This window comes from Molothrus ater, chromosome 2, assembly GCF_012460135.2.
Source record: "Molothrus ater isolate BHLD 08-10-18 breed brown headed cowbird chromosome 2, BPBGC_Mater_1.1, whole genome shotgun sequence".
Lineage (NCBI taxonomy): Eukaryota > Metazoa > Chordata > Aves > Passeriformes > Icteridae > Molothrus > Molothrus ater.
In genome coordinates this window covers 82607119-82627738 of record NC_050479.2, presented here as the reverse complement: position 1 = coordinate 82627738, position 20620 = coordinate 82607119, and the positions used below count along the sequence as shown (strand labels likewise).

Here is a 20620-nt window from a genome sequence, read left to right as displayed (position 1 = left end):
GCCCGGAAAAACTATTTTAACTATTTGTAGTTAGTAGATTTTGGCTAAATTTTTCAAACACTTCTGAGAGACCATAACATCCATAGGGAAATGCTTTCTATTTCTAGAAATGACTGCAGATTTTAGCAGTAAGTATGTCTTTAGCTTTGAGTAAAAATACATAAGGCTTCTAAAGACCAGATTACAAAGATTTCTTCTCAGGTAATTAAAGCAATGTTCAAGAATCTACCAAATAGGTCTATTGAGTAACAACTATTAATTTCAGGTTAGATGTCTACCTAAAAGCTTTCAGAAACCTAACTGGTTGCTTGCATCCCTAGACTCTAAATACTTTTCAGACTTTAAGAGTAGAGAGAATTCATGATTTTTTTAAAATCTATTCCTAATGTGTTATGCCAGACTTGTCTCAGATTGTGGCTGGGCCGTAGAGCTGCTAGACTGCTTTACAAAGCTAGATTCATAATTTCTTTTCTGTTCTTATGTTATCAAGCAGCTGCAGTCCCCTCCCTGCAGTTCCCATCAAAAGCTCATTTTGGCATTTTGTGGTGGTGTACTGACTTTCTAGAGACTTAAAAACAAAATGAGAAAATGCTCATCATTTAAAGTGTTGTCTACATAGTGTGTTTAGGCAGATGAGAAGTTGCCCTGCCTGTGTTGTGAATTGACTTGTGTCTTTCATCTGTCTGATCTATTCTAGCAAAAATGCTATTGTGGCAGCAGCAATCCTGAAAACATTCTTCCCTAAGCTTTAGCAGAAGTGGTGCTGTTCAGACTATGCTATCAATCACTCAGTCCAGAAGTCAAGCGTTTGTCAGACAATAGTTGTAGGAAGAATTCTCTCAGAATCCTATTTAGAAAAAAATTTGCTTATTCTTACATGTGCTGGTTAAGGTTGAATATGATTGTTCAGTTGTATAAAAGGTACAGAGAATAATGAGATCATAGAATGATTGGGATTAGAAGGGACCTTATAGGTCATCTAGTTCCATCCCACTGCCATGGACAGGGACACCTTCCACTAGACCAGAGTGCTCAGAGCCCCATCCAGCCTGACCTTGAGCACAGAGCTTGCCTCCTTTACCAGAGACATGGATTGTATAACAAGATGTATCCAATCACCAGGCAAAGCAGAAAGCTTCTGAAATAGAGCTATTGATTTTATATAGCCTTAAAGCAGTGATTTTTTGTCACCACTTTTCTGCATTAATTACTGTAGCAAACATATGCCAGCAATGGTTCTTCTCACCTTACCTTTGGAAGGAAAACAGTGTGGGCAGGGAAGTGTTTCACTTGGATTTTTAAAGTTATCTGTACATGCATATTACTACATACTCATATTATTTAAAGGAAGATGAGAAATTATGTTTAAAAGCAAATCTGGTGAGGTGTGTGACTTCCTCAGTTCTGTTGGGAATTCATTCCTTAGCCATTGGCTGACCTAGCAAAATGGGGTTCAGCTTTTGTGTGCATGGTCTGAGTTATACTGGTGTATTTCCAGCCATAGTAACTTTTATATTTTTAACTAATGTTTGTTGATTGTGAACATTTGCAGGTCCAGGAGCTGCAAATGTTCATACTTACTCAAATCAGAAATGAACGTGAGTGATTTGAGCTCTTACATCTCTGGGCCTGTCATAATCTTTCCAGACTACTACACTTCAGAGGCATGATGAGCTTTTTTGAAGAGACATTTGACTGGTGATTATTTAAAGACTTCAACAAGCAATGTTTGGCATCCTGTGCTTCCCCAGAAAGTAGTGGTGGTTACTGTGATCAGTAAATGAGAAGTGGAGGTCGTTACCATTTGTGCAACTTTCAGAACTGACTATAAACACTTAGCAGCTTGGAGCTTGGTTTTCAAAATGTGGAGGTGTACAGTGAGGAAAAATTTAATCTCTTTTCTTCAGGATTAGCAGGCTTATAAAGAGTGAAAACCTGGAGCTATTTCTACATGTAAGTATAAGGTAATTTTTACATGAGACGCATACTTGTGTTTTAGAGCTTGCATATTTTGTGTTTACTCAGTTTAGTAAAATTTCTTCCTACAAAAAAAAAAATTGGCTGCTATTGGCTGCTACTTGTGTACTTGTATCTTATCTTTCTGAGAGTTTCTGGACCTGTGTATGATTTAGTATAGGACTTGGTTACAGCAATGAAAACATGTTATTTGCAATCACAAGCTCAAGGAGAGGCTGGGCAGAGAACAGATTGAGAGTTCTTCTGATGAGAAGGACTTGTTGATTGATGAGAAGCTCAACATGATCTGGCAATGTGCACTTACAGCCCAGAGACCCAGCCTCATCCTGGGCTGCATCCAAAGCAGCGTGGGCAGAAGGGCAAGGGAGGGGATTCTGTGCCTCTGCTCAGCTCTCATGAGAGCCCACCCAGAGTGCTGCATCCAGCTCTGGGTTCCCCAGCACAGGAAAGACGTGGTGCTATTGGAACATGTTCAGAGGAGGCCATGGAGAAGAACAGATGATGGGAGATCTCTTCTATGAAGAGAGGCCAAGAGAGGTGTGCGTGTTCAGCCTGGAGAAAAGATGTCTTCAGGGAGACAACAAAGCAGCTTTCTAGTATCTAAAGGGGCTACAAGAAAGCTGGAGAGCAACTTTTTATAAGGATATGTAGTGATAGGAAAATGGATAATGACTTAAAACAGAATGAGGGCAGGTTCAGATTGGATATTAAGAAGAAATTCTTTACTTTGAGGGTGGTGAGGCACTGGAATAGGTTGCCCAGAGAAGTTGTGAATATCCTGTCCCTGAAAGTGTTCGAGGCCAGGTTGGATGGGGCCCTGAGAAATCTGGTCCTCTACCTGTCCTGTGGCAGTAAAGTAGGAACTAGATGAAATTTCAGGTCCCTTCCAACCCAAACCATTCTATTAATTTCCTCCATTTTCTTTCCTTCTTCTTCTTCCTTTTTTTTGTTTGTTTGTTTGTTTGTTTGTTTTTGTTTTGTTTTCACTAAAGGAAACAATGTCTTCAAGTTAGCTCAAACAATACAAGAATTGTCCTTTTTTTTAATCTTCAAAATTATGGAGAATAGGAGCAGAAAATACTTAGAGTCGTTTCACTTGCACCAAATTTTGGGGTGTTAGTGGCTTGTCAGATTAACAAGGGAAAGAAAACAGGGGAAGGAGTGTCCTTTCTTATTAGCAGGAACTGTGATATTGGGTCTTCTGAGCTGCTACACCTTCCTAGGAGATCAGAATCTGAATGAAGTTGTGGTCAAAGAGCAAATTTAAAACCTAACAATCTTTTTAAGACGTGATTCATTTAGGTTTGTTGTAGTGCAGGGGGGCAGGTCTCTGAAGTTACATCAGTGAGAGTCGTCAGGGCCTCTTTCAAAAGGTTCAATGCAATGTCAACCTCTTGATACCATAATTAAATGCTGTGGAAATAATTGTCTCTAGGTGAAAATCTTGACATAAACAGAAGGAAAAGTGTGCATAAATACTTTATTGAAGCACAAAGAAAGAAAAATGGGGTGATGAAGCTGGGTCCTTAATGATCCTGTAATATTGATGGCTGGGGAATAGAGTTTTCCAAAGGCATTCAATAACCTGATGTTAACAGAGGGAGAGTTAGGCCAATAGGGAATGCTCAGAAAGCTGTCCATGAATTACATGGAAACAGAGAGTGATTCAGGTTGGAAGGGGCCTCTGAAGACCATCTGTTCCAACCCTCTGCTCAAAGGGTGGCCACCTGATCCAGGCTACTTAGTAAGCCTTCCTCAGTCAAGTTCTTCATATCTCCAGTGGTGGGGATCCAGAGTCTTTCTGGGTAACATGTTCCAGTATTTCATCATGCTCATGCTGATTTTTTTTTTTACTCCTGGTTTAGTCAGGATTTGCTCTTGCTGGAACTTATGGGTTTTGCCTCTCATCCTTTCTCTGTGCACCTCTAAGAACGATCTCTCTGAACTTTCTCTAGACCTTGTCATTAGGTAACTGCAGACAGCGACAAGAACCCCTTTTGAGTTTCACTCATCAGGCTAAACAAACCCAAGTGTCTCAGCCTGTCTTTCTGCACGAATGCCTACAACGGGGTTATTCAGAGTAAGCTACAAATATTAAGGCAAATCTCCTGCTGTGCCGAGTATCCAACTTGCTCTCTGAGGAGAGGGACAGCTCTGCCAGCCCACTTTAATGCTGCAGCCCTGTGGAGCTCTGATGTGAATTACTGCCAATGGTAGATGACAGAAGAGATGTGCATTGCTTGGTTACGGGGGAACATCTTTGTTCCATCTGACTGCTTCTTTTATTGCAAACCTTAGTGTAGCATGGAACAAACCAGATTTCTGCTGTCTGCTCTTCTCTTCCTTGAAGTTTCATTAATTAGCTCATAAAAGCATCTACAGATCTCAGATGCATTTAATTTCACGATCCCAGCATGCTTTGGAGGATTAAGGATTAAGCTATACTTGTTTTGGTACAGAGGTGAAAAGAGGAGTAGGAATGATGCAGGAAACAGGACAGGAGTTTGTGCTTGGGAAAGATGAAGAGCTCACCCAGAGCACCATTGTGCTGGGAAGCACCTGGGTGCTTTATTATACTTTCATGTGTTTCAGAGGTTCTCATATGCATTCATATTTTGTGCTTTTCTGTATAAAATTGCTTACAATTTAGATTAGTTTCATTAAATATAAGGGATTTTAAGCATATTTTAAGGCAGTCTTTTTTTTATCAAAATGCTGCTTTTGAGACACTAACAGTGTTTAAATGTGAAAAAAAAATCCACAAACATTTAAATAAAACCAATATTTTATGAACTTCTGTAATGTCAGAATAGGGCTGCACCAATTATATTTCCACAGATTTTAAAATCTAGAGGAGGAATAGGTCACAAAGCTTTTCAAATCATAAAAATGTGATCACAGAATCCTACAATGGTTTGGGTTAAAAGCGACCTTAAAGATTCAGCCATTCATGTGCTAATTTATTCCAGTGGTTATTCATTTTAATAGCTATTAAAGTATGTGCATTATTTCCCATGTGGATTTTTCTGTCTTTCAATTCCTAATCTCTTCTATTCATGCCTTCCTAAATGAAGGTCATTAAGTACCTAATATTTTGTCCTATGAAAAAGGCCCTACATTGCAACTTCCCTATTTTCACTTTGCCAAACTAAAAGCCTTTATAACAATTTCTTCTACTCTCAGCTGTCTTTCTTAGGGACTGTTTTGGCTTTTGCCCCAGTGTTCCACCATCATTTTTGGACAACAGAATTTCTTTCAATGCTTTCATACCAGTTTCCTCATTACCCAAAACCACATTTTTAATTTGCATTTTACTGCTTTTTCTGTTCAGTCTAAGCACACCAAATCCACATGAATTGCTCAGCCATTTTTTTCATTTTTTTACTGCAAAGTCACTCTTTTCAAGCATCAACAGAAATGGCTTTTGGTTTTATATATATATATATACACACATATATATATACATCTCATATTTGTTGGCTATATTTAGACAAATTTCTTTCAACGAGGTCTAACTTAGTAGATTAACTACATCATAAAGCAGGGCTTATGTCCTCTAATTCATGTTACCTTTTCTAACAGTCTTTGTTCTAGCCTACATTTAGTTCTTAAGAGGCTTAGCTTTCAAAGGCATTGGTGAAAATGCTGGAAAATATGTGGGTTTGGACTTATCCATGTGAAACCCCACTGAAAACATCTTCATTCACAAATATTCTTCATTCATTTTGTGCTTTTAAATAGCATTTTAAAATGCAAACCGTTTTCTTGTTACTTAATATGGGCTTTACTAATACTGAATGATGCATAGGCTCTTCATTTAGAAAGTCAGAGAACACTTTTACACCTAAAGGGTATTTTTAATTGGTCCTCTTTTTACAGTCAGGACTGAGGCTGTTTTTGAGAGGGCACATTTTCAATTAAATCATGTCAATGGTATTACATTTCCAGCTCTTTCCTTTTTTTAAAAATTACTTTTATTGCACTGATATTAGACTGACTACTTGGTGCTTACCCAGGCATATTTTCTGTCCATCTGGATCACAATTCTTTCAGCCTGTTGGAGTTTCTCTGCTGTTCAAGGTGCACAAAGGAGGAAAATTTATAAAACAGATGTATCCTCATCTGTCACTTCAAGGGCTCTTAGACATTGATTCGTTATGTCTCTTTATATATAAATCTTCTATTCCCAGTCAATAATGTTTAGTTTCTGCTTTGTTTTTAGTGTGCACTCTACTAATTGCAGACGGGTATCTCATCCCTTCCATATAAGAAAAGTGAATCATCTTATTTATTTCCAAAAGCTGAATAGAAGTATTTTGTGAATAGATCCCTATGTTCTGCAACACTATTAAGAATTTTCTTATCTTCACCCAATGGTGTATCTACACCATTGCTCAGAATTTTTTCCCCATGGAATCAGAAAGAATGTTTAATTAAGGATTTTGAAAAAGACCTCTAAGATCATCAAATCCAACTTTTAAGCCAGCACTGCCATGTTCACCACTAAAACATATCCACAAGTGCTACATCCACACACCTTTTAAACACTTCCCAGGAAATGTTCCTTTGAGTCTGTCTTGCCCTTTCTGGAGCTGTATCTGTTACTGCTAGAAATTGAACTTTAGGGCCTGCAATGGCAGAGCAGCCAGTTGGAGGATCCATGTGTTATCTGAAGGCTTGGCCAACTTTTCAGCCACATGCATGAGAACTGTAGGTGCAAAGGATGGGCTCCAGCTCTGTGGCTGTGATCTCAGTGTTAAAAGAGAGTCCCTGGTGAAATTTGTTTGCCATCAGAAGTGCCATTTTGGTGACATTTTTTCATATTGTGAAGGTGCATGGCATTGCTCTGTTTTCTTCCTCTGGAGGCAAGTTCTGCTGTAGTTTGCGCTTCAGTGGCTATATGGGGAAAAAACCTCAAAAAACCAACAAATGGTATGTAAGGGCAGAGGCAAAATTATTTCCTCAGCTGAACCCATAAAACCTTCACAACAGACTCCTGATTCTCTGTCTTGAGTTATCTGAGTGGCAAATTCTGCCCAAAGGCTGGCATGAAAAAATGTGTAGCTAAGAAAAAATCCTATTTTTCATCTGGAAGCAAAAGGTAACTAAATTTTCACCAGAGCTTCCAGGGAATGCAATAGTAATTATATTTAAGCACTCTCTCAACATTTACCTAGATGTCTGGGATGCTGGTCAGTGGTACCAAATAATGGCACCAGCTGAGGAGTTCATTGTGGAGATGGTGCCCTATGTTAGGGGCATGCAGCCCAGGAGGGGATGTCGGTGCTTGTGGAAGTGCTAAAATGCGTTTTAGATTTTCAAGAGGACCAAGAGGCTGATGACTGTCCTATTTTGGGTACAGAGAGAGGACAATTTTGAAGAAACAAAAGTCACCTTGATTCATATTGAAAATTAGAGCTTTCTGAAAACAAGATCATAGAGAATCAGTTTGTTCTGTTTCAATTTTGACATTTTTAAGAGGCCTAAAATTAGTGGATGTGGCAGACAATATTTGGGGGTTTACTTAGTTGTTCACTGTTAAGTTCCTTAAAAAGACTGGGCCAGATGGTGTCCCTGGGGTGAGAGGGAGGGAGCTCCTGCAGGGTCTGGGGAAGAGAAGGTGCTAAAAGCTAGAAGAAGCTTCAAGGTCTGAGAGGTGAAAGGATCACAGGAAGAAGAAGGGAACCTGCAGCTCATTTCTGCCTGTAAGACTTTCTGAGAGGACAAGACAGAGAGAATAGGAGTGCAGATGTGGGGTCTGCTGCTTCTTAGAGAGTCCCTGAGTTAAAAGCAGCAATGGCTGGAAGTGTGGAGCCTCTCGTCCCGAGGAGCAATGATGTGGCAGAAGTAAATTGTGTATAATCCCTTCATAATCTCTCTCTGATTTAAAATAATCACTTTGGTGTCATATATGCTAGAAAACAATGTTTAGCAGTATTCCCAAACAGGAATATTTTTGCCCTTGCTGTTAAATTGTTTGCAGGTTCCCTGGCACATTTTGTCCCAGCTCTTTATGATTTGGAAACCTGCTCAGGTAGAAGACCAGTCCCAGGGGCCAGGGTAAACTTTGGGACATTGGGACAGTTAGGCAGGACAGACATGAGGCACTCCAAGCTGCCTCAGGTCACGGGAATCATCTTGGAAACATCTGAGTTACTAATTATAAATGTGGCCTTTGAGGTCTCTCTAATTAAAAATGTCAGGTTTCTAATAAAATCTCCATTTTCTGAGTCCAGGAATCTTTCACACTCAGTCCACAGCTCTAACCAGCCCAGGGTCCTGTGTCACTGGGGTGATGCCATCCCTGGCAGTGTCAGCACTTCTGAAAGCAGAGCTGATTGGGGTGAGGCAGAGGATACCCCTGTTTCATTAGAACATCAAGTGAAAAACATGAACATGGGGTATAAAGGTTTTGGTTTTTTTTTTTAAAGTACCTTCTTCCCCAGCAATCTGAATGTCGGAGCACCAGGACAAATGCTCAATTTGAGATCTCCATGCAGCTCAGTGCTGCTGTATGCTGAGCTACTTGTTGGCACCATCCAGTCTTTCCAGCTCCTGCACTGGCAGCCTGCCAGGAACTTGAGGGTCACCCCAATTTGCCTATTTGTTGCTGATTGAATACCACATAATTTTCATGTACCAATTTTCATGAATCTACATAGATTTCTTTTTATTTTTTTTAATTAATGCATTTTTTGCAGTTTTTAATATATGCTATCAATCAGTTTCATGAACTGTGTGGACATAAAACCAGTTGAATGAAGCCAAGGGAACAAACGGCACTTTTTAACCTAAAATCCACCTTTCTTCCCAGTGCCAATGTGCTTTTGTGAACAGTTGTTAGGAAATGAGCTGCATTCTCTAATTGTTCTTGTGCATCTGTATAGAACAGACCTGCCATGAGTAACCCCTGTGGATGCTCATGCAAGCACACACCAATCGATTTCACTTCTGGGAATTACTTTCTCCACTTCCAGAGCACTTTATCAGCAGAACTGTTTGTGGTCCCTTTCCTGAGGCACAGCATCCCTTTGCTGGGCTAGAGAGGAATAGAAGCAGCAGAGCAACCAGATAACCCCCATGTTTGCTGTAACAGAAGTTCATTTTTGGTGATGATGGCAAAGGAGACCAAAAAGTCAGAAAGGGAGATAGAAGGCTTGCATAAAATATATTGAGAGTTTGCCTGTTGATTCCCTTCCTTTCTGATGTATATGCAATTGAGGTTGATTTGTGTTTGCCAAGATAGTTAGGATTTGTATAGATACCTGGACTAAAATAGCTGAGGAACTGTGCTGAATCTTCGTCATCCCATTCTAAAGCCCCAAATCTGGGATAGTCTATTTTGGTTTGCATTTTTTTTCCTCTCTTGCAGTAGCATTTGTATGTTAAGCCAGAGAAATCAAGACAAAATAAGCAAAAACAAATTATGAAAGATCAACTGTGGGACTTTATTTGTCACATGTACTCCATTATAAAAATATTTATTGATTTTAGGTAGGATATTTATCATGTAATAGGAGAAACTGTTCACTGATGATGCTGCATCTGGGTATTCTCAACAGGCAGTGTTTCCATGTGGCAGAGGAGAAAAAAATAACAAAGACATGAGCACCTGCTCTACTTATTTGTCCTTCATGCTAAGAGTAGAGGGAAAATGTTTTGGTAGGGTACATTTTGGTAGGATACATTTTGTTATAGCATTATGATTTTGCCAAAGTGCCAGGATAGTCCAGGAGAGTTTCTGGATCCTGGCAGCTCTGTTCTCCTGGTTGATACCTAAAATCTTTAGGCAACACTGTTGCAAGGGTTGTGTCTTGTGATATTACGCAACATGATGAGCTCCCTCCCAGGCTGTTGGAACAACTGTAAGCATAGTAATTGTCTTTTTTTGCCCTCATGTGTTAGCATGAATTTGCAGAGGTGAAGTACCTCTTTGCAGGATTAGATCCATGAGCCTTTCGTCAGGTTCCATCTGGATTTACCAAGTGGACTGTAAAATTATTCTAATCCTAATAATGCTCAGTACAGGTATGCCTTCACATAGTATGTTGCCTTTCAAGTGTAATTAAAGAGTCCTCAGATGTGGAAGATAATTTGAAACATTATTTAGATTTCAGAAGTCATAACATTTATCACAAAGATAAAATAAGTCAATAGTTTAAATTAATATGGACATTCCCAGTAAGATTACTTCAAAAAAATTAATAGGTTTTCAAAACTGTATTTTCTCAGCTGTCAATTTCTGTCTTTGGTGATTATATACCATATAATGGCTTTTTGCTTCCTGAGCACAATATTAAGGACCAATCTGAGTTTTGAAATGGCTTGTTCCTCTGTCATTTCTCTTTATAGCATATACCCTTAAATTTTAATGCACTGAATATAAGCTATGTCTTTTTTATAACTACTATTACATGAGAAGGAAGATTTTGGTTTGGTTTGAAAGATTAAAAATAATTTCTGGCTACAACATCCAATCTAATGCCAATTGGTGTTTCATGCCCACAGGAAGCTGTTAAATTTATTTGCCAGGTGTAAAAGGGAAGGTAAAGAAAATCAGTCATTTGAAGGGAGCACTGTGTTGAATTAATGCATATTAGGATCCCAAATGGATTTAATTCTTCCAGAAAAAAAAGAAAAAAAAAGAAACAAAAGAAAGAAAGAGGCCTGAGTTTCTGGTAGTTTAATTCAAAGAAAGACCTTGAAGTAACCCCGTGAATATTAACATGTTAAATTTTAACATACATTGATTTCATATATTTAATTGATTTTTCCCTAATTTTCTCTAAGTCTTCTTAAGTCATGAAGTCTGTAGTTTAAAACCAGACATTTGAATATTAGCTGCAAACCTAGCAGGATATTAAACTCCATTCTTCATCCTATATAATATGGGTATAGAAATATGTTACAGGTATAATTATGATATGACTTTCAAATTTATGTCTGTTAGGTTTCTGAGAAAAGCCAAACACATACTTCAGCAATTGTACAAGAAACATGCATATATAATTGAACAATTCATCTAGGCTTGTAATCATTTGCATTTAATTTCCATCAAATGTCTGGGTAAACTTAGTAATATTTTTTATAATTAATATATTTCATAGTAATATTTGCACAAGAAATGTAGTGGTAATATTTACACCTCACCAGGCAAGAAAATAAGAAATATTATATGGTTATGCAAAATTCATACTGTAAATACTGTCAATATAATGCTCATAAATCATATGCAGGCAGAGGGCATCTACTAACTCCTGTGTGATCATTAATTTGTGAAAACAGCAAAAAAATCATAAAAACATTTAAAATAACAGAGAGCAAACCATATATTCATTACAAATTATTTGCCCTGCTTTGCTAGTTGGTCATACTCAGAAAGGTTTTATCTACTTGTCTCTTCTTTTTATTAGGATGAAGGTAGTGTAGTCAAAATATACACATAGGATTTGCATTTTTCATCCTTCTAAAATTCTCTGTTAATTCAGCAGGAAAGAGTAGCCCAATGGGATGCTTACTGTGAAGTAAAGTAATTAAACCTACTGGTAGAAAGCAAAGAGATTTTTCCCCCTCATAAATTTCTGTGCAGGCTAACTAATTTTTGCATGCCCAGAACTTTGATGATACTTTGAGGGCCATGGTTTTCATTACTCTCTAGCACAATGCCAGGATACCCACAGGGTCAGGCATTGCCGGGACACATCCCATCTATGAAGATATGAAGCTGACTACAGTCTCCACAGGGAGTCATCATCCAAACTGCCCTGTCCTTTTATGGTGTACTGTACACAAGGTTTTCTTTGTAAGGGTCATATTGTCTCCTTCAAAAGTGGCCCATTTTCATCACCTTAATGCGTTTTTATACCTTGTTGTTGAAGTCCTTGTTTGCTACTGGCACAAAGCAGTATGGATTGTCTGCTTTCAACATCTTCACCTCAGGATCATTTTGTTCTTACTGTTCTCATTCAAGTATGATTACTCTGCCCCCAAATCACATTTTAACAATGTATTCTCTGAGAAGTGGACCTGCAAAAGTTCCTTTAATTTCTATCCCTGCTCAGGGACGGTACTTTTATATTGTTTCCTTGTATGTCCCTCAGACTGACATATATTTCTGTCTGCTGTGCAATATTTACACTGAGAGGGCCAATATTTTTTTTTTTCTAGTTGTGGGTAAAAGGAGAAAAAAAAGACTGGAAAAAATCACTGCTTGTAGAACTGTTTGCTTTGAAGAAGCTTAGGTGGCCTGCAGGATAAATGTTTATATACATCATTATTTTAGTGTATATTCACAGTACCTGCATGGAGCAGTGCTGAGCTGAGAAACTGAGTCACAGAAGCAGTTTCCATCCCAGGACACAAGGACAGAAAAAATTCTTACAACAACTGTCCTGAGTTCCCAGTTACTGCCATTTGCTCCTGCTTTCCTTTTCCAAGGTGCTCTGCTAAAATAGCAGTTGAGTTGCAAGCACAAGCAAGAGAAAGCCATCAACTGCCCACTGCTGCTCCTAGCTTTTATCCTTGGCCTTTATTTTCCAAATGCTATGTTTACAGTCCTGGTGTTATCTGGCAGAAAGTTGGGCAGAGCACAGGAGTAGATACCTATAAATTCAAGTGCTGAAAACTGCACATCCTGAGTTTTAACACGTACCACCTCTCTATTCAGTTGTTCAGCATTCTCAGATAAATCCCATTTTGTCATTTATGAAACCTTAACAGAATGTTCTTCTTGGATCTACACTGCGTGAGTTATTTCTGTAGGGTTTCAGTCAGAGATTCTGATACTGTAGTGATAATAAGTACTTAGATTTCAACTCCTTTCATTCTTCACTTCTTCAGTTAAAGGTCTTAGAGCACTTTCCCACTCCTAATTAATCCTCAAGCTATATATAAGTAGTTCAAGAACAGAGCATCTAATCAGTGTCCTGGTTCTTGGGTCCCTTCAGACAGAATCCTCACCAAAGGGTGGCTTGTCCTTAAGTGCCCAGCTGGGCTCAGAATGTGGAAGTTAGTTACCAGGTGTAAATATGCTGGGATGGCAGACATTTCCCTGCTTATGGTTACTGCTGACCTGTAGATGAAGTGTCGTTGCTATTCCCACCTTCAGAATGCCCAGACAGTGTGGGAATACACTGAGCATGACAATCCCCTCAAATCAAGTTTGACAGAGAACCATCACCCTAGCTACCCAAAAGGTAGCTAGGTATCCCCTCAAATAAAGATGGTAGGGAGAACCATCACCCTGGCTACCCCAGAGGGTGTCTGGTGAGTGCTGAATTAATTGCCCTGGCATTAGAGCTAAGACAGAAAATCTGCAGTTTTAGCAGTCTGGTGAACCATGCAAGGCTACGGATGATTCCTGTGGAGCTGAAAGAGGGTATTCTATATCCTAAAAAGGAGTTATATCTTCCTTTCCTTTCAGAGCAATACTTTGTTCTGATGCTGCTGTAATTCCATGTATTATTTCTTGCTGGGAGGTACTTTCTTGGCACATTCACAAGTAATGGCAAAAAGCTGCAGACGTAAATTTGCAAGAATGCTGGCACAGATCTAGCTTGAGTATCACCTGCTGTCCTTCTTTGGCTTGTCTGAATCCTAAAATGCTGTGCATGTTCAGGTTCCAGGAACAGCATAACCATGGAGTTCAGTATGAGTAGGTTAAATTCACTTGTGGTGTCATCTGAGCTAGTTCATTTGGAGCTTGTATCTCTACACTGCTCTGCCATCTGCATTGTAGTTAGTCATCCAGGCTTCAGATTTTCTTTCCTGAAAGAAAACTGTAGGAGGGGAAAACTTAATCTGAGAGTGTGTGCGTGCGTACTGATTCCTGTGCTGGCTCTTTGTCACAATCAGTGCAGGAGGCATCCACAGGCGATGCCGCTTATATTTTGCAATCTACCACAAATGCAGGCCTGAATTTCCCTGTTTTCTCATGAAGACTGTTTTGTGGTTTTGTTTCCCTTTCCATGGACAGCCCCTTGCAGTACTGTCACAGGACTCTCCAACAAAGCAGCTCTGCTTTCTCCACCACACACACTCTGCCTCTTGTGCTGTGCTCTCCGCAGCTACCAGGAAAGAGGGTGCAGCCAGGTGGGGGTCAGTCTCTTCTTCCATGTAACAAGTGATAGGACAAGAGGAAATGGCCTCAAGTTGCATCAGGGGAAGTTAGATTAAATATTAGGAAAATTTTTTTAGCTGAATGTGGTCAGGCATTGGAACAGGCTGCCCAAGGAAGTGGTGGAATTACCATCCCTGGAAGTGTTCAAAAAACGTGTAGGTATGCTGCTTGGGGGTATGGTTTGATAGTGGACTTGGCAGTGGTGGGTTAATGGTTCAACTCCATGATCTTAAAGGCCATTTCCATCTGTATTCTGTGTTTTTTACTGTAATGTCTGTAGAGCTGTTGCTTTCTCCATGTGTCAGTTCTTGCTGTAGGTAACATGAAGGACTATGCCAAGCTGACAGATTTTCATCACCATCCTCAGAGGAGTCAAGTGTATCATTCCTGTGCTGTACTTCTTCCCAAATCAGCCACCTACTCCTCCCACCACAGAGTGCACGCAGAGTTAAACTGCGAATCCAAGGAGGATCTTCATGGCTCCACCATTCTTTGCCATCCAAAGCTGTTAACTCATTTGCTTCCTGCATTAGGCTTACAAGGAGCTGCCTGTGGGACCTTCTGTTTGTGTAAAGATGTGTAAAAGATGCGTAAAAGATGCTTGTCTGGTTTGCTACTACCTTTAAACTTTTAGCTAGTAGAAAGTCTATCTTTAGCTATTTTTTTCCAGCTCATAGAGCTATTAAATCCTTTATGATTTGTTTTGGATTTGAATATCAAACTTCAGAAAAATTTAACTCATTTAAAAGGGAATAGCAAAAGCAAACACAAGGTTCAATGGAAAACGAAAGTCAAGAAAAGAAAACCAGAACAAAAAATTGCAAACTAGCTCTGGATTCTGAACCATCTCTCCAAGTTTCTCAGTTCTTTTAACCAGCTGCACTAACCTAAGCCATAGAGAAAATAAACATTTTTATGAAATATTAGACTGTTCCTGTGATATCTGCTGACCTATTAATGGGTTACCTATATTATTCCAGGTTCACAGGGTGCTATAAAAGGCTTTTCAAATCAAATCAAATCCAGACAGCCTCTCCAGAGGCTCTAGGGAAAGTGCCATCTGGTCTTCCTCCCTTTTAGCTGCTCTTCTTTATTACTGATAGGGTCATTCATATTCTTAAGACTGTGAAGCCACCATTAGGAGAGATCAGCCTTCCTAACTAGCAAAGCAAGTTCTTGTCATTGCCCTTGATCAACTTAAATTGCTCTCTTGGGCATCTGTTCATTCAGACCTAGCTGAATATCCTTTTAAATTCTCTTTTTTCTGTATTTTTTCAAACACAGTCCTCATTCAGAAAGAGGACTTGAGCTTTCACTCTGCACTTGTAGCAAAAGAGATGTCACTTGAGGAAGGAAAGTATTGTAATACAGAAAAATATTATTATAGCAATAGCACTTGTACAGTCCTTTGCATCTTCAAAGCCCTGTGCCAGCTAATTTCTTAATTAATTTAAGTATACACTTTTATTCATTTCTACTTACGAGGATTAATCTTAGGAACTGAAACTATTTAAAAACTGTTCTTACATTAAATTTCATATGTGCAACATTGAAAGAAAATTAATTTCTCTATTGCCTTGGCGTGGCAACTAAATTAATTTACATTGTCACTGTTGTTTATTTTGCAGAGTGGGATGTATGTAAGTTACAGCAATGGAATATGTCTGACTCAATGTGTACTATTTTACCATATATTTATAAAAGGATACATTCTCATTGGATTCAGAACACAGACAATGGAGTAGTTAGTGAAACTTGTAAATCCTCTGTGATCTCAGCTGGAATTAAAAGTTTGATAGATTTCTGTACTCAAAAGGAACGATGATTCTATTTCACCTACTACCCTTTGGAGTGTATAGGGAGGGATATTCCCTGTAACTGGGGTTTGCCTTTATCAAGTGTAATAAAAGACCTCTACAATTATGCTCAGCTGACTTTGATTAGAAGAAAGGTAGATCTCAGAATCAGCTAAACTCGTACAGATTTCATGGTAACGCTTAGCCGGATTAGGGAGGGAGAGCTAAATTAGTGCCTTTGCTGGGAGGAAGGTGGGAAGTGACTCGCAGCCCTTGATACTCTTTGTCCTATAGGGGGGCCAGGATAAGCTGAGCTGTTGTAAAGTGATGTAGACTGAGGCAGAGCAGTGGGTTGAGCCTGCCATGAAAGTAAAAACACCTGTAAGAAACAAAGTGTTTTTACACCCCTGGGTCGTTGGAAAGCTTAGGCTTCTTGTCATTACTGCTCTTCTGGATGATATTATCTGATAAATTCCCAGTCCTTTTTTATATCCTGCTAGGCTCTTTGCTTCAGAGGTATTCTCTGACAGTGCCATCAAAAGGCTATCAGATGAAAGAGTGTAAATCCAGGGTAAAAATGTATCCAGTGTAAGCCTGACAAAAAAAATCAGTAAAGAAATAGAAGCTTGCTAAATGCAGGACACTGAATAAATACCTCTTTAGTTTTCAGGATGGCATTTTAGGCCACATTGCAAAGATTACTACCCAGAGTACTGGTCATCCATACATTCTGGTGTGGCCTGGGAATTATCTCTGTTGGTGCACATTTTTTCTCCTGAAACTCCAGGTCCACGCTCTAGAGATCCTGGAGATCTAATTTTGCTTCATTGAGGTGCAAGTGACCAGTACTAGCTAATTTGTGATATGGATAGTATCTACCTGTAGTTATTTTTAATTTGAAGTTACATTTGCTTCTGCTCTTGTTATTCCAGCTGAATGCCCTGATTTTTCCCCAGTGGTCTGTGTGCTCACTTTAGACAGCAAATGGGATATCCATGATATGTAGTCAATATAGTCCATGTGATTATGGAAGAAAGAAGTAATGTTTTGGTAGCAAATGGGAACACTATTGTATTCTGGTTTTTTGGGTTTTTTTCATTTTTAGATCAGTTCTATTTTTCAGCTTGAAGCGAAGAACATCAGAGTCAATACCAAATGTGTTTGTTACAAATGCCTTAAAAATACACACTCTATATATATATATGTAGGTATACAGAAATCTGGCAGCCATATGGGATTTTCACACACCTGTCAGTGGAGTGAATATGTTTGAATGTGAAATCTCACATTCTGTACTAGAATGTAATAACAGAGCTCCAAGGACATGGAGCTCATGGACATATGCTCATGTGTTGAGTGTATCAAATCACCTCGAAGGTAGCACTTTTACAGAACACCACATTGTTCACATAGTTGACTACTATGGCAGTATCAGCTTTATTACCCATGGAAAGGTAACATGGAAGCCAGGAAAACTAATTAAAAATTTCAAGTGTGAAGCAGGGTAGCAATTTCTCTTGGAATGGTGGATCTTATGTAATGCCGCAGACTCTGGTTTATGTATGCCACCTACATGCAGCTATGAAATATTACTGTGGCTTACATTAGTGAAATATTGGTCACTTTTACAAACATTTTCTTGAGTAAGTGGGAGCTGAATTTTAGCATGAGAGTTATGTTGGTCAAGGACATTCAACCATGCATTGCTTGTGTCTTATTCATGTGGCAGCAAATTGTTGTAGGCAGTGTCATGTGTACACAGATCCTTGGGAAGCCTCTTAGAGTCTGAATGGTTAAGGCAAAACAAAGAGGAAAATAGGGCATTCTGGCACATATGGTTTGTAAATGTCTCTTATAAAAAATAGGTCAGAAAACCCTAATTAGTGCACAAGACAACAAACTGTTGTAATCAGGCCATTTTAGGGAACCTGCATGATGTGCACGTGAAATATGTAAGCCCCTGAGAATAGAATTTGGCTCTAAAAGACAAATCCAGTAGCACAGACTCTTGTTTTTTCTGCTTCTTAATGAGCCAGGGTTTATCATTTGGAATATTTTCTGCCCATATTGGATTATTCTTGGTCAGCATCACTGGAGAATCCAGATATTGGATCTCAGTTGTCCTTGCCTCTGAGAAAGACAAAGACATCAAAATCATTACTGTGATTAAATCCTGATATGTCTCCCCTACATTCTGCCACCCAACTCTAGAGAGTTTTTCTTTCATACAGCCTTCTGTAGTAAGAGCCAGCAGCACATGCAGAAACACTGCTCATGCCTCTGGCCTGGAGTGATTTTTTTCTCAGATAGTAAAGGTGCTGAACACAAAGAGACAAATGAGGAATGGGGTGGACAAGCAGCTGAGAACAGGAGGAAGGGGATATATATACACATATAGGACTAGCTTTTGCTATGCATGAAATGCAACACCCTGTTCCCACATTGTGACGCACATCAGTCAGTCCAGATGGTGAGAAGGGTTGGGTTTCTGCCTGGGGCTGCCGGCGCAGGCTTCATTTGCATTCCTCAGCCCAGTTGTTCGTGGAAAAGCATCCAGACAATGCACAACCGCTCACACAACTGTGCTCACCTTCCCAAGAACTACATTTCTTCATGGCACCAAAAACTGGGGGAGTTTTACAGGCATGGGAAATGAAAGGAGCGGGATCAAGTATTCAGGTTCCAAATGGAACCCTCTGAGAATCATCACCAGTGATGTAGAAATAAAAAATCCTCTTGAATAAAGTGTTCATTCCAACTCTATCCTCAAAAAAATAGCCTTGAGTTTGTGTAAAACACATACAAAATTCCTGGAGCTCAACTCTGAAAGAGCAACTTCTGCTCCCTCATAAAAAAATTGCCGTACAAATGCCTTTCCAGTGGCTGATCCCTGGCTGTGTTTTACCATTACCATAACCTGCTTTGCTTGTTAGGGGCTAATTCTGAGTGTTAATTTGTGGCATGTGCAACAATTGTGATTTTTATTGCTGTACTTAATCCCATTTGAAAATGTTTAGTTTAATTGATTGGATTAATGGTAATTAGGTGTTTGGTTCTGTTATTTTTGTATCTATATATTGACTTTAAAAGCTATGCAAGCGTATGAGAAAAAGAAAGTATTAGAGAAGTGAAGAGCATTACAAACACATCCTTATAATTTAGAGGATGATCTTAAAACCTTTCAGCATTTTTAGGAGGATTTTAAAATGGGCACAGAATTTCACCTAACAAGTATCCTGCTTTTAACAGTCATTCTGCCTGGAGTAATGCTTTTAGGTTTTCCGTGCTGATGTCCCTGGAATTTGCCTGAATAATTTCCATTCATGATAGTAGAAGTAACAAACCCTGTGTTAGTCGCTAAATGAGAACTGTGTCTTTAAGAAGGGAGGATTTTGATGAAGATTTAGGAAAAAAAACCATGAAAATTGTTACCTAGAGGACACTGAAGGTACATTTACTACTGCATTAAGAAATGTTTAAGAGCAGAATTTGTGTTGGTAGATGGTTTCTTCTCCGAGTTTTGCCTCTCCCCCAAGTGCAGTCGCTCATTCCACCTTAACAAGGTGCAGTGATTGACAGGTAGAGATGTTGCTCAGAGCAGAAGGTGGGAGTGTGCTCTATTGGTTTGTGCTTGTACATCCTGAGCACCAATTACTGTCACTGCTGCCAGCACTGATGTGTTTATCAGGATGAGTTATAGCAGAATATATGTACACAGGCAGTGTGTATGCTGGATGACCACCCCCTGTGATGTAAAATATGTGAGTCTGGGAGCTACCGTTTTATAATTCATCAGGTTCAGCAGCTGAATGTTGTTGGTTGGCTTAGTTATAAAGGCAAGTGTGAACCGAACAGCAGACAGGAGCATCTTGCATTGAGAGTCCTGCAAAGCTGCATTTGGTGACTGGGCTCCGCTTTTGTTCAAGTGAATTCAGTCCTCGGTGAGTGATGGGGGTTCTGTCGAGCTAAAGCTGTTATTATATAAGCTGGGGAAACCTGCCTGCTAGTTTAATGTGTATTTTGCTGCTGGAAGTCCTTGTCTGTGGTTGTTTTTAGATTTTGCAATATTTTCAGTTGTGTACGTTACTGGCACAAAATGAGATGAAAAGAAAAATGCAATGATGAATTATTCACCATCGTGCTGCGAGGATCTCTTTCCTAGCTAAAGTTACTTTCCTTTAGTGAGTGTGTTGGGGGTTCAAAGAAGCTATGAACCAGCAAATCTACCTGTCATTAAATTGCTTTTATTAGCACTTAAAGAGAGTGATGGCTGTGGCTTTTGTAACAAGAGGAAGGAAAAGAATAAGCAAATATCAGAAACATTTACAAATGCTTTGCTTTTTGTACATGTGGCTTTTCAGATGCAGCATTAAATCTTTTATGTGCAGTGAGGGGCTGCAAAGAATTTGAATTGTAGAGCTTTTTAATTAGATACTCAGTAAATCAGTAGCTTCTTTCTGGTTTTGTGGTAATATGCTTAGTATCACATTAAAATGAATGATTCCCCATCTTGCATAACAACAGTGCTGAAATATGTGTAAGATGAAAGGCAAAGGGAGACTTTGAAACAAACTGTAGGAACATGCTATAGCACAGCTATGCAGAGAAAGGTATATTTCCTGTAGTGTCTGCATGACTTTTTGAATTTCACCAGCTTTAGATTCTTTGCTCTAATTATCACTGGCTTCTTTTTGACCTCTGTAGCTTTTCAAGCAAGCTCCATTAATAT

General features: G+C 39.2%; 1 protein-coding gene across 31 annotated transcripts in view; it reads left to right on the top strand.

Moving 5' to 3' along the window:
* Positions 1-20620, top strand: part of DLG2 (discs large MAGUK scaffold protein 2) — a 984854-nt gene that overhangs the window by 847821 nt on the left and 116413 nt on the right. The window contains exon 1 of one of the 31 annotated variants that reach the window (XM_036384464.1): positions 19547-19832. The exons of the other annotated variants lie outside the window; for them this stretch is intronic. The gene's annotated coding sequence lies outside the window, so the exon portion shown is untranslated. Of the gene's footprint in view, positions 1-19546; positions 19833-20620 lie in introns of those variants that run through there. 31 annotated transcript variants of the gene reach the window in all.